Raw genomic sequence first — 16,323 nt, 5'->3', positions numbered from 1 at the left:
TTCAGGCCGAGAATTTATAATATTAACGACGGGGATATTCCTTATACTTAATGTCAATAGAAAATAAAGGATTGTAAATCAACCAGGGGAGTACTAACCGGAAAGAGGCTAGCAACAACTTGTACTCCAGTTGTAGTAAGAAAAGCATTGCGTTTTGTAACAGGTAAGAATCATCAAACGCAAATATTAGTGTAAAATCCATCTACGTGCCACAGACGACAGTACACTATAACAGAGAAGGTTATCCGTTTGGAAAAGAAACACAAATATTATGTATAAAACATATCAATTTAACTGTCGTATACTTCAAGGAGCAAAAATATTAAAGGGTATTCATAATATTCCATACGAAGACATATCGGCCAATTCATAGAACGCAGCTTCTACAGATTTCTGTGCGATCGAACTGCTGAAACACACGCTGGGGAACAGTCATCATCGTACTCTAGATCTTGCATGAAAAACAAGGAAGAAGTAGTAGTGAGATTTGGACAATAAAGCCTGAACACCGAGCCATTTGCAATGGAAACTACGCTGCACGATCATCAGACAGAACCTGACTGGACATGGCAACATGGACTTTAACAACATGTTGAAGTTTGAAATTCATTTTACACTTTCCTTTTAAATTTGTGTGTGATCACATTTTAAGTTTATATATAAACAAAAGCAGTAAATTAATAATGTCATCATATAGAAAGTTAAAAGGAAAATGTAAAATTCATATCATGACTGACACGAGTTATTCCCTTCAGAAACGACATAGCCATAAAAATAAAATTTAAAAACGCTTATTTCTTATATCTTAGTGAAAAACGAACAATAAGTCTCAGAAGCAAAGAGGTTACCCAAAGGCTGAAATCCTATATTGAAATTCTATATATTCTAAAATATATTGTTATATAAAGTTCATTGTCGTTTTTGAATTTTCGTAATGTGCAGTACAGGATTGAAAACAAATTGTCATGTAAAATTTTATTACCTTGTCTAACTGTATTTTTAATGAACAAGGTATTACGCCATGCAATGTTGTTGTTTTATTTAGTTGTACCTTGTTTTTCTGTATTTAAATAAATCCGATATAAATTAAAGAGTCTCTGTCTTCTTAAGATGAAGTGATTTATCTCAGAGATAAATGACTTTTTTATTCCATTTTACACAAAAACGATGTTTAACATTGTTGTTCATGCATATCAAAGAATGTTTTCAAAAATGTGTATTAGTAAATGTGCAGTATGACTAAACGTAACTTCAAAGTCAATAAAACGGTTCTATCGTATGTAAACGTATCCAATTGAATTTCGGAGTTATACAAAATGTGTTGTACGACATGTATAGTGTCTCTGAATATTACTTCAAAGTTGTTTGTTTTTATTCTTCTTCTATCAGATGAGCAGCATGTTTAATTACAGCTTCAAAAGATATAAAAAATGTGTTCCAATAGAGGTTTAAAAACTGTTCGCTCAGATTTGCAGTAGGTCTGAATATTTACGTTTTTTGGTAAAAAATGTTTTGTAATATGTGCATGTGTTTGACTGAACATTTTGAATTTCAAAAAACGTGTTACATCAGACATTTTAAAAATGTGTTCTATCAGTTGTTTTATGTGTCTGAGTACGGCAATAAACTCAAAAACATATTCAGTGAGTTTAAATGCGACATCAGACTTTTACAAATAACTCACATTTCTTGAAGTTGGGAAAGAACGAAAAGTATTAGTATGTTTTCAATTGTGCGTACAGCTACACAAGACTAGGTGGAAGACAGTTAGTTTCTTTGGCTAAAAAAAACAACTGAGAACCAACTTGTGAGTTGCACATAACCACACAAGTTTCATCAACAAATTTACGTGTGAAAAATTTGGAAATGTTAAATAAATCTGCTAAATCACTGCGTAGAAAACGGTAAAAAATTGAAATACCCTATTCAAAACTATAAAAACTATTTTTTTAATTACTTAAATGCACACAAACATATATGTATATATATACGGTTTTATCTATATGGGCGCTATAATATTGCACTAACTGACTCAAAAAGAAAGCTATATATATACATATATCTGTATATCACTCTGTAATATTACATCCATTAATATGGTTGGATATAACTGAAATATGAATAATTTGTTTTTAGTTTCTTTTAGTGTTCTTTCTATTCATGAAATTTTGCTCACGTTATTTAAGTAGCGTTTGAAATGGTGGAGTGTAACGATAGATAATTATTGAAAGTTAGTTACAGAATTTCCTGTAATGTTGGATTCATAAAAGAAACTAATATTTTGTCTCGCCTTCACGTTGGATTTAAATAATCCAAAAAGAACTAATTGAGGTTATTGCTTTCTCAACAGGAAATTTACGTAAAATAGGTTAGTGAATAAAAATTCGAAGAATTATACAACAAAATCTACCTACTTCTTCAGATAAAGTTTCTTGATGTGTATTGATGCATCAGTTACTAACTGAATAGTGTGTTGTGAATACTAGGTATATTGAAATAATTCAGACGAATTGTATCATACTTTTTGATAAAGCCTTTTCCCACCTTCAGTTCAGTACGTACAATTATCAGTTTTTCAAACAATAATATAAATGTGTTTTATAAACGTTTGAATTTTGCGCAATGATACACGAGGGCTATCTGCGCTAGCCGTCACTAATTTAGCAGTGTAAAACTAAAGGTTGCGAGTGAAGGTTGCTAGTCGTCAACAACCACCGCCAACTCTTGGGCTACTCTTTTACCAACAAATAATGAGATCGACTACACATTATACCGTCCCCACGTCTGAAAGGACGAGCATGTTTGATGTCACGGAGATTCGAACTCGGGACCCTCAGATTGGAGGTCAAGCAACCTAACTACCTAGCCATGTTGAGCCCCTTTCTTGTGATTTTGTTTACTTTACTTTATCAAAATGTATTAATTTTTTACAAAAATAAAAATGTATTTATTTTCCTCATATATACAGTATAGAACAGATGTGATATGAAAATTATTGTGAAAAAACAAATAGTCATTAATATCTCAATAGTAAAAAAATGCACTTTAAAAATTGTGGAATTATTGATGGCTGAATATTAAAGTGATATTTTTATTGTTAAGCATTTTGAAACTATGAAATTCATCGAAGTTACTGTAGTTGTTAACACTTTGTATAGGTTGTACTTTCCAAAGTAAACAAAGAATGCATTTTTCCTAATATATTTCATTGGTTAAGAAGTTTGTTGTGTCCAAGAAAAGGAATTAAAATGAAGAGTTTAACAGAGTGCAGTACCCCCTTGTGCAGCTTTGTACTTAACAAAAAACAACTACGTTTTACGATATTTCGTGCAATGCGTTCTCTCTTTGGTTTTTTTTAGTTATTACTATATTATAAGTTGTAATAATACTTTATTGTTCTAATATTCTGTGTTTATAAAATGTCTATAGATTACAAATCCTAATCCAAATAAAAGTTTTATAAATAAACACACGACTGTCAGAAATGCAGAATAAAAAATTATTTGTTTTTGAATTTCGCGTGACGCTACACAAGGGCTACCTGCGCTAGCCGTCCTTAATTTTATCAACGAATATTGCGAATTACCGTCATATTATAACGACCAACGCCTAAAAGCTAAAATGCGAGATCGATTCCCCGAGATGAATAGAACCCATATGTTCGCTGATTAGTTTATGCTAAAATGACTATCACTGATCATAAAAACAAATAACAGCAGACACTTTTGTTACACAACCTCTTTCAAACATGTGGTCGGCTTCCGGTCAGTTACCTCTCTCTTTGTGAATCTGACGATGACCGAAGAAGGTCGAAACGTTGTTCGCTCTTCTATGTAAAATATTTTCTCAACCCGAACGAGCCGTTTTTGCATATAAGTCTAACCTACACTAAGTTTTTCGTGCTACCACAAAACAATTAAAACATCGATTATGTTTACTTCTTTTGAATTTCGCACAAAGCTACTCGAGGGCTATATTTGCTAGCCATTTCGAATTTAGAAGTGTAAGACTGGAGGGAAGGCAGCTAGTCATTACCACCCACCGCCAACTCTTGGGTTACTCTTTTACCAATTAATAGTGGGATTGACCGTCACATTATAAGGGCGAGCATGGATGGCGCGACGAGGTTGCGAACCCACAATCCTCAGATTACGAGTCGCATGCCTTAACACGCTTGGCCATGCCTATCGATTATGACTTCCATCCTTTTGAAAGCTTTTATAATATATCACCATTCGGCCTTAAATGAAGAAATTTAAAATATTTATTCGATCTTTAAACGTCTACAATATCCTGTGGGGTTTATCAGAAATGCCCATTCACTTATCCTAAGTAGCTTTAAGCTTGTAACAGTATACATCTGTTTATTATTAAATTTTATTTCAGTTTGCCATCTTGATTGTTCTTTGAACCGTGTATAATTACTTTCCAGGCCATATATGCTGCAGGAACGTGAAGGTCACTTTACGCTATCGAATTGCTTTACACTATGCAACAAAACTTTTACTTTTCCTTGTTCCATAAAACAAAGTGTTATTTCCCAACTGATTATGCCTAAAGTAAATGTAAAAGACCTATTTTTCCCTTCAACTTCTGCTTTTGTGCCTGGGTAATGAAATTTTCAAATTTATCCGTTTAGCAGAACATTCCAGGTAGATTCAGTGTTGAGCAGGTGATAGAGATTTTCTGGAATTTACAAGAACTTTTAAGATTGTTGTAGAACTTAAGATAATTTTCAAAAAACATTTTAGGATTTTCTATAACTTTCCATAATAATATATGTTCTGGGGATCACCAAGCACCACTTCAGTTTAGTTCTAGCTGACTAACTGAGCTGATAGACCCATCTGATATTATCAGAGATGGCATCAAGAAGCTGTAAGCTTTTCTCCAGACGTATTCTGCTATGTATGTGGCCAATTTATTAAGACATGAGCGAAAAAGAACTAAGTGGCAGTATCTACTACAATGTATGAAGCCTACAAGGAATATTTCGGCATGCCTTATCGGGGATGAAGTTAAACACCGGGTACCTCATTTTACCTGCGAGCATTGCAAAAAACTTTTGAAGGTAAGACGGACAATTTTTGCTTATTCGAATAGTAAGATTTTGCAATTTCCAACGGCTCTGAGGATTTGAGGGTCAAATTTGAAAAAAAATTAAAGACGTATTTTAACTGGGTTATACATGGATTTCTGGAATGATTTCATTGAAGTTGTGTACTTCTTTTCACATTTATAATGATTTATTGTTAGGGGAAAGTAGTGAAACTCGTTCTTTCTATCGATATTAAATTAAGCATTTTTACGATTGCTACTATATAACGTAGTAAAAATATTGTCCTAATATAGGGCAAACATATATTTTTATGCAGAGATGAATAAAGAGAAGCCTAATAAGATCAACGAGTTAAAACAGTGGATACAAAAGTTTTTAGTAAAAAGTCATTACAGTTCGAGTATTATAATTAATCATTTTTCATGAATTAATTATAATTTTGAAAACAATGTTTTCTTGCTGTAAATAATCATTTTTGTCTTCAATAGTGAGCCTTCTTGGTATAAGAATTGTACTTAAAATTTGATTTTTATCGAGGGTTAATTTAATACAGTAACTGTAGATACTAAGAATGGATTAAAACGACAGTATTCAAATGTGATAGAAAACCATTTAACGATATTTCAGTACTTCAACATCCCGAAACGTATTTATAAATGTTTGAAACTTGAATTTATTACGAACAGTAAGAAACAATTTCTATTTTTAACATATATTTAACAGTCATTAAGATTGGAAAAGAAAATACGGTCATACATAGGAAACATTTCCTTCTGTAAATTACATTACAGTATACATAAATATTTCATCATGGTGTTACACTTGGACATAACTCACAGATCGAAGAAATGTGATTGTGATAGTCATTTTGTCTTACTTTCCACGATGTTCTTATGTATTCCATTCTCTCTTTGTTTCAAGAATGTTGCACATCCTCAGTTAAAAAATCTGTAGTTCAGGTCTAAATTAAACATATCAAATTGATTGTAAGCAAATGTAAGAAAGGAATATTTCAAAGTTATTTGTGATACGAGTTGGAATAATTATGTCGTTCTTGATATGTCTAAGTTCACAATTAAATTTTACGAAAAGAAAGTTGTAGAATATCATATAAAGGTTGACGTAACTGAAACTGTTTTTCTTCGCATGATTCCACGTGCAATTCGAAAATGTGAAAATGCGCAATTTCTGTTTGTGTAATCACACTTTATTTCAGTATGCTGTACGAAGAACAATTACAGTCACAGAATTATTTTATTTCTGTACTCTACAGAAACTGATAATTTTATATAACCACTTGATAAGTAAAGAAAATAAAATTTCAGTACTCTACAGATATTTTATCTAACTAATTTACAGCGCCTGGAAAAAAATTTGTGACTGACGTCACAAAAGAAGTTAGGCTTAGCTTCAATTAGGATCCATATTTTGTCTATTTCAGAACATTCTGTTTTTGGAAACAAACTCAATAATCCATCCAATTTAGTTTAATTTTAAATTGTATTAGAATTGTGCTTTATATTTTATTATTTTATTTTATATCTGTGGTTCATGTGGAACACAGTCACTCATATCTTATGAGTCAATGTAAAATTTTACAGTCAGTAATGTTTTTCGGATTTTTTTACGTCAATTTCCGAATCTTGATTATTTATATAAACGTTCTTAATTTTTAATTTGATACATGATAGGTACAGTAACATAGAACTATGATATTAGAAAATAACTATTAATTTCATTAAGGATACATACAATATTATGGAAATATTATATTGCAAGGTAACTATTAATTTTATTATTCTAGATACAACAACATAGATCTATTATATTATAAGTCAACTGCTACCTCGATTAAACACAGATATATCAGAACAGTGGAATGATACTAGAAACTCAAAAAAATGTTTTTCATGTTTATGTATACATAATTCCTCTAGTGTATGTATGAAATAAACTAAATGCATGAAGTTCGATTAAACTTGAGGAAATGAGTTATGTGATATATACCGACCGTAATACTATAATTCTTAATGCTTTATATAAATATATTTTATATTTGTTAAAGCTTTTTGCTCTTGTAAAATTTTAAACAAAGTTAAATCTTACTTTTTACGTTTGCAGCAACTCAAAAAATTTATCTGAGAAATTTTCAGTACTTCACAAAGATCCAGACGATACGCTTACTGAAATGATTAACAATTGTTTATGAAGATATAAGATTATGAGGTTAAAATATATAGACATATCTACTACATTGAACAGCTATCTTTCATATTCAACATCTTATTTCTCTTAATTTTTTTTAAATATCATTATCTACAGAAACACTTGACAATATTTATAGTTTGAATTAGGGTAACAATTCAAGTAACGGTTAGACATTGTAATAACTAGTTATTCATATATCACATTTTAACCAAAAATACCTCAACCACTCCAGATATGTTTAATATGTTATTTTCGTTATACAGAAGGTTAACATTTTAATTATTCTTTTATATTTTAAATATGTTAACGTTAGGAGAGTATGTGGTTATATAATAATATTTCCACTTTAGCATATCAATTTAACACATGTTATATTTTTAAACACAGGAAATAAAACCTACATTTCCCAACATGAATTGATAAAGTACTGTACAGACAAAATAGTATGACTGAAAATCACGATTTCACTAGAATTGAGGTGTTCAAAACTTTTAAGTTACGGGGCATTGTAAAGTGACAATTAATTCTACTAATTATTAGCAAAATAGTAGTCCAAGAGTTGGTGATGGGTGGTGATGACTAGCTTCTTTCCCTCAAGTCTCTCACTGCTAAATTAGGGACGGCAAGCAAAATTGAAAAAAAAAAACACATGGCAAAACAACTAGTGAAGATTGTAATTACAAACTTAATACGTTAAACACCTTCTGCTACACTACACTTTAAGCCCGGCATTGCCAGGTGGGTTAAGGCGTTCCACTCGTAAACTGAGGGTCGCGTGCTAGATTCCCCGTCACACCAAACATGCTCGCTCTTTCAGCCAGGAGTATGTTATAATGTGACGGTCAATCTCACTATTCGTTGGTAAAAGAGTAGCTCAAGAGTTAGCGGTGGGTGGTGATGACTAGTTGTTTTTCCTCTAGTCTTACACTGCTAAATTAGGGACGGATAACGCAGATAGCCCTTGAGTAGCTTTGCGCAAAATTCTAACACAAAACAAACACAACACTTTAGAATAACAATTCTGAGAGAATGTATGTTATATGTTTAATGGACACAAAAGATAAATGTGTCCTCTTTACGTCCTATACATTTATAGCTACTTTAGTTGAAGAATGAAATGTGACATTCACTGAAGAGGTATTAAACGGCACCTACAGAGAATCTGAATCATGAACTAAATCAATTAAACTCAAATATCTGAAAGAAGACAAGATTCACCTACTCCAAGGAGAAAACTAAATTCAATTATATGAAAAATATTTTAAATTTTGCATTTCTCTGAGTATCAACTAAAATATATAAACTTCAATAAAAAAATAACCAAGTTTTCTCACTACTTTAGAATGCTGGCCAGTATTATGTGATTTTTTTCTACCACATTTAGTATTAACTGATTTCACTGGTATATGAAATGTTATTGGATTTATTCGATGTAATTGACATAATAATTAATCATTTCTATGTTATTTACAGCTTCAACGGATCACTTAAAAGCTGATGAGGATCAGCATCTATGTATTACTTATAATAACCTGAATCTGTCGTGGTTTCCTCTTCTTTGAAATGTGTTTGACTCTTAAATACGTTTATTTTGAATATACAACTGTCAAAACAACAACATTGTTGAGTTTGTAGTTATTTGTTAAATATCACTTTGAGGTTGTGATGAAGCAATAGGCACCATGTGATTTTGAAAATCTATTTAATTATATATTGTTTGTTTCAGTATCTAGTTTACAGGTAAAAGAAAACAGCCATCATTTTCAAGTGTTAAAAATGAAAATAAGGAATTTTCCAAATTAAACGAGTTTAAATTAGTAATTCATTCTCCAAGCTTATTAATTTGCTATAGAAATTTCGTCACGCGTTATTAAATAATTTTTTGTTTGTTGTTTAATGCATAGCTAAACAGTGACGTGTCTGCAATCTAACGACCGCTATTATGAAAATTTGATATTTAATTCTATTAGAATAATTCGATCGTTTATTTAGTTTAGAGCAAAGCTGTCTTTTTTTTTGTTTGTTTGTTTTTGAATTTCGCACAAAGCTACTCGAGAGCAATCTGTGCTAGCCGTCCCTAATTTAGGAGTGTAAAACTAGGGGGAAGGCAGCTAGTCATCACCACTCACCGCCAACTCTTGGGCTACTCTTTTACCAACGAATAGTTGGATTGACAGTCACATTATAACGCCCTCACGGCTGAAAGAGCGAGCATGTTTGGCGCGACCGGGATGCGAACCCGCGACCCTCAGATTACGAGTTGCACGCCTTAACACGCTTGGCCGTGCCGGGCCTTAGAGCAAAGCGAAACTGGATTATCCTTCATGACCATCGCGCAGAATTTAACTCTAGGTGATAGCGTTGTAAATCCCAAAATTAACGACTGCTCAATCAAGGAACCTAATAGTTCCTAATCAAGTAACTTATAGTTAAAATTATTACACATAAACAAAATATTGACGCCACATTAAACACACAAGAAGGTAGAATTCAGAATCGGTTGGACACTTAAATACAAACAACAATGTTAAATATTCAACTTAAAATGTATGTAATGAGTCGATAACGAGAGAAATGTATACTTTGTGGTAGTAAATCTTTAGTTATAGAAAAAAAAGTTGCGGCTCAAAACGTTGAACATTAAATTGTTTTGAAGTATTATGAGAAATCAAGTAAATATATACTAGGAATAGTGAGAAACTGTAGGAACACGGAAAAGAAATGAAAACAAATTTAATTGGAAATATTCATATTTTTGAGAAAGTAGTTATTAGACGCCAGATTATAGAAGTTTTATCATCACACACAAAAAATAAGTTAAAGAATTAAATTATTTGCAATTGAGTTTTGTTTTTTTTAAATACGGTGATAGACTGTACTACAAAGTTCGTTTAAACTCGAGTGTAGTATTTCCGTCTCAATCAACATCTGCAATCTTTATTTCCATGGTCCTATTTACGGTGTTGACATCACATGTATACATTTAAGTAGATTACTATATTTTAATTTTAGCCATCTTCAATTTGAGTTGCGTATATTGCGTTACCTTTTGTTTCTGAACTTGAATCTGAACATAATTTATACAGTGATACTTTTGTTTTCATTTCAGTTTTTTTTATAGAAGAACATAAAAGTAATATGCCACTGTTATCTATTTATACTTCTTTTTATGAGGTACTTGTAAAACATGGTAAAGAAAATAACACTACGAAAATAAATTTATAAATTAAATTTGTACAATAGTGTTGCACTAATCACTGTACTGAAAACGTCGCACCTTTATTTCTACAGACCATCTACAAGGCCAAAAGTAAATTACAGAAATCTACTTAAATATATGCAGATGATGTCAACACTGTAAAAAGAACTACGGAAATAAAGATTACTGACGTTGTTTAAAACGGTGACATTGCCTTATACTTTAAAGTCTAAACTGACTTATTTCGTATATGTTCTTTAGAAAATTTAAAAATATTAAAACTCTTTAAAACGTTCATTCATAAATTTTCTCATTCTGTCTATTCATGATTATTTGCCTGTCAATTGATCTCTGAATCGACCTGTATAGTTCACCTTTTTATATTGCATTTCTAATGGTCATTCATTATAAATAATAAACATTGACTTATCAAAGAGAATACAATAAAGTAAGTGTCAATTGATAGAGTAATTCACTGTAAGCGGTTCGGAACATAAAACGATACAGGTAAAGGAAAGGATTAAAACAGACATTATGCTACTTGTTATCCTTTAGTTCAAATTTCAGTTATTTGAAACAGCACTGTTTCTCTACATTAAGAACATGCCCACTTGCGTGTCACATTTGTCAGAACAAACACAATAAGTAATACTGTATATACACATGTGAGCTATTGTTTCTGTTAGCAAACAAATGGTTCACTTAGTCGCGAAACATGTTCGGATTTAAGTACTGATTAAAGACTTGTTAAGTGAAGTTAAATGAAGAATAAATACTTCTACACTAGGTCGAAATGTGCACCAAACATTAACTGTATTGTCTTGAACGCAAAAAAAAATTGAATTTTTATAGTTTAATTAACTCCAAATATTTCGTACCAGAAAAGTTGAAAACGTTGAAGGAATATTAATTTTGTTTTGCATTTTGCAGACAGCTACACGAGGACTATCTGCGCTAGCGATCCCTAATTTTGCAGTGAAAAGTAGAGGGAAAGCAGCTAATCATGACCACCCACCGTCAACGCTTGGGCTACATTTTTATCAACCAATAGTGAGATTGACAGCTATATTATCACGCTCACACGGCTGAAAGGGCTAGCATATTTGAATAGATTCGAATCCGCGACTCTTGGATTACGAGTCGAATGCCTCAGCCACTTGGTCATACCAGGCCACGTTGAAGGAAATGTAAAGCATTATCGATCAGATTATTACGAAAGCACTTGAGATTATCAGTTCTTATTTATGCACGATGTCGCCTACAGCGTATTCCGAAAATAATAGATCACATTTTTTTTCTAAGTTAGTCTTAAATGTAAAAAAAAACTCTCGTGATCGTTTATGTTTATGCCAAACCAGCCAAGCAAAAGGTAGCAAAAACCCATATACATAAACAACAAAATACAAGAAATTATATATTAACAAAGGCTCACAGAGATCCAGGGTAAACAAAACGCGGCATTCTCACAAACTATTCAAATAGTAAGGGCAATACTTCAGGAAACATATGAGAATAAGCAAACTCAAGTGCAACTACAATATACATGACCTCGGTATTTCTCCCTTTAAATGTTATTAAGAATAATCCAGACAAACTTATTAATGGAGACAGTTTAAGTTTTATTTCTGTTGAATAAGTTTAATTATGTATGTACGTGAGCAATGCATGTAACAGTGTAGTGGGTATAAGACTGAATGTACAATCTTACAACAAGTAAACTCTTGTGTAAATGTACAAGATGCTACAACGAGTAAATGGACACGGCTGAAAAGAGTATGTTAATTAAAATATCAACGTCTTATTGCACATAAAGTAATATAACGCAAGTAAAGCAACAAAATATAGGATATATTGTCATAGAATCTGTGCAAAGAAACTTCTTTCTCAGAAAGGAGTAAGATGTTTGTCGAGCACCTGACCGTCCTCATATAAGACACGTATTGTAAATTCAAATCCAGAGCTACACGTGGTTTGTGGGGCGGTTCATAGTGTTGTGTGTTATACCATTCATTTGACGAGTTTGGTGCACCTACACTATTTGTATTTCAAGGCATCGCGTTCACTGCATGTAGAAAACATTTTATTCAACGTCCTCAGCACAGCGGCATGTCAGCGAACTCACACCGTAGTGGAAAGGTCACAGGTAGCCCAATATGTAGCTTTTTTGTTTAATTCAAATAAATGTGTTCAACAATTTCACAATTTTGGTCGAGATTTAACCTATAAAAAGGTCCGTTTTTTAAACATTTGACTGTACAATTGTATCAGGGAATCATCATTAGGCCTAGACCAGCTTCAACTAGGAATAGCAGTAGTAGAAACACTGTGAAATGTGGGCTTATAAAAATAGGATTCTTATATGCAAACTTCATAACATTTTATACATTTACAAAAAAAAACACAATTTAAAAAGATTTTTTTAAGTATAAACATTTTTTGGAACAAAGATGATATTGTTTGTGATATTTAGTATTTTAATTCAAGAAAACGGTATTGGTTACTTAAATAATTTGCTCTTAATTGTATAATACGTCTGTATCAGTGGATCAATTGTATATGATATTTGTAACTTCTGTGATTGCTGTTTTACACTTAAATTTTCAGTTCCCGTTAAGTTACAGTGAAGCCGGTGCCTCTTTATGTTTAATGTCGGATTTTCCTGATGTGATGTGAACTCTGGAGCACATATTATGCATGAATTATTTTCATTGTAGTTTGTTACTCCAAATTCCTTTTCGTGGGAAGCGTGTTAAATTTTATACTGTATTTCCTCTGAGTCTCTGATTCATTATATTACATAAGTTACGTATTACTACTTATTACTACTTAATGCAGAACAAGTGCATGAACACATGGAACAATGCTTTATGAAAATCTTGGCAGTCTACAAAACAACAATAAAGCACCAGGCTCCTAAACATTTGTGTTAAAAACAAAGAGAAATGCAGTTTAGCTATATAGTACATTATCTTTTTTTTCTTGTATGTTATTAATAAGAATGATAGAAGGTCAACTAGTAGTTGGAAAACTGGTTCCAAAATGAAGTGAGAAAAGATGAGGTATGGAACATTTCGCATTTTTAATGTGAGTCTGATCCTTTAAATGTCTTCACTCTCTACATAATTACATGTACAATGAGTAATTATTTTTGTTAGTGCATGTTATCTTTACCTTGTAACGTACGCTACCACATAATAGTAAAATAATAAAACAGAGTGTGCTGCCAAGGGAATATGCAACACAAGGAGTAAACTCGATGAAGCTTCACAGACTAACTATAATGAACAGTACTAAAATAAATACCTATGCTCGTATATCATGTGGGTTAAGTTATACACGAATTGTTTCACTAATTTATAGACAAAATAAAAGTTTATTTTTTTATACATATTTAAGCTTGTTTCCACTTTATCTTGTCTTCATCCTCTATTAGACATCCCTCATGTATTCTTCCTTTCCTTTCTTTATGAGACACTCACCCATGAGGTTTTTATATTCTTAGCTCTGATCTATCTCGTTGGGATTCATATTTTAAAAACTTAGGTTCTGGACCCTTCATTTATTTTTCCCATTCTTTTGTGTTTTCAGGAGATTGGTTTTCACTATGAGCATCTTTTCATTATTGTTTTTCTTTCTCTACTTTTCTAAAACCTTTATGCAATTTGTGAGTTTAGAATATACGTAATGCAATCTAGTATATTTTACTCTAACGGATGTATTTGTAAATAACTCTTCCAATCCGTAATACTTATAACGTGCTATAACAAAGGAAAGCTTCCACAAGAAAAGAAACTGCAGTTCGAGTCACGTGATCTAATTGTATGGATGCAGGTGCCTTTGTTTTGTGTAATAGTTCTGTTATTGGCTTTAACCAAACACAATTTGCCCAATCCGCAATAAAGTGGAAATCAATTTAATTATAGGGTAGTTGAAATTACTGGCTGAAAGCTTTTGATGAATGATAGAAAGATAGCTTTAAAACTGAATATCTTTATTAAAAGCAACATTCTCAAGATGAGAGTTCTATTTGTAGCTCTGGTTGTGCTCTTAACCCTGACGTCGACGAAAGGGAACATGATCCAGAAAGGTTCACATATAATATTTGGTAAGTTTATTTTGAAATTTATTGATGTATAAAATGTTAACAAATCGAATTACTGGAATAAATTTTCTGTTTTCATATCCGTATTTAAGCTTTAAAAATAACGCAACAAAAATCTTGAGTGAAAAATTACAGTTTTACCACACACATAACTGTACTTTACACTATGTCGAGAGATAATTTGAAAATCCTCAACAAGCGTATTTCATCTGGGTTATACATTAACTTCTGGAATAAGTTGTAGATATACACTTTCATACCTGAGAATAATTTATAATAAGTTTGTAATAGGACAAGCCCTTCCTTTTGTAATTTAATAAAATGTTATTATAAAAGCTGGTTCATCTCATCAGAGAAATATCCTCTTCAGGTGAATGAAATATTTTCTCTTTCTATCTAATTTTTTAATGCAGAGATGAACGAAGAAAGCCCTTAAAATGTGAACGACCTTAGAAAATGCCTGGAATCAATTTTAAAAGAAAAGTCTGTTTGGGTTCGTGTTTGTAGTATTATGATTTACTTTGTTTTGATAATTCACTGTAATTTGGTAAACATCGTGTTCATAACGTAAATGTGCTAACTTTAGAAACAATTTACAAATGTTGAAAAATGTAATTTTAATTTAATTTTCTGTTTCTTAGTTATGGATTGGAACTTTACATTTGCATGAAGAATGTTACATATCTGCAGTTTCAAAGCAGTAAATATATATATAAAAATCAGCAATTTGCAATAAAATTGAATTCATATTTAGGTTATTTTGATTCATAAAAAACTATCCTAAAAGTCAGAGATCTCTTGTGGATCAGCGAATAGAATCATGGAATTTTAGACTAAAATATGTAGTGCGTTTTCCCACAGTGAGGTCCACAGTCACAGTCGATTGTCTACGGACTCACATCGACAGAAATCGGATTTCGATACCCTTGGTGGGCACAGCACAGATAGCACATTGTGTTGCTTTGTGCTTAAGTACAAACAGTCAACTACTGATTTTATTTTATTTGTTTTAATTATGCTTTTTACTGTGTCTTTGTTTCAAGAGTGTTACTTTCAATTTATATACAGTTATTTATGTCTGCAAATACACATTAAGTTCATTGTAAACAAACGAAAATAAACAATTAAATGTTTCGATAACAAAGTTGTAGAATGTTATGTGAAAGTTGATGTCAAAGAAAGTTTGTTTGCTTTTTATCTGAAGCTTTCAGGTGCAATTCGAGACACAAAATTTGCAAAACGTCCTTACCAGAAGTATGATGAATACTTAAATAAAATGTGCAGGGAAGAAAGATATGACGATGTACAGGTGATGATGAACTATAATATATATATTGGCTAAACTTATGTAATTGATTTCTAAAACATATTCACTTATTTATCTTAAAATGTTCAATAATAAAATAACACAAAAAGTTCTGTTTATAACCAACAGGGTAAACTTTCATAGTTCAAATAAATTGGGTTTCAGTACTCTTCGAAAGCGGTAATTTGTGACTTCTTGTTATGAGTTGTAGTTGTTTCTAATAATGATAAAGAAAATACAATAACATATAAATATATGTTACTTGTTTACAGTGTACACGAGTATACTGGATGAAATGATTTACAAGTGCTTGTGAAGAGGTAATTTAATAAGGTTAAACATACAATTACGTGGGAATACGTTAAACAACAATATCTGGATTTGAACATGTTATGTACTGAAAAGTGTATAAATATTATTTTCTACAAAAATATTTATATTTTGCAATA

The sequence above is a fragment of the Tachypleus tridentatus genome, chromosome 9, assembly GCF_004210375.1.
Source record: "Tachypleus tridentatus isolate NWPU-2018 chromosome 9, ASM421037v1, whole genome shotgun sequence".
NCBI classification, from domain to species: Eukaryota; Metazoa; Arthropoda; class Merostomata; order Xiphosura; family Limulidae; genus Tachypleus; species Tachypleus tridentatus.
Note: the sequence above shows the minus strand (reverse complement) of the source record.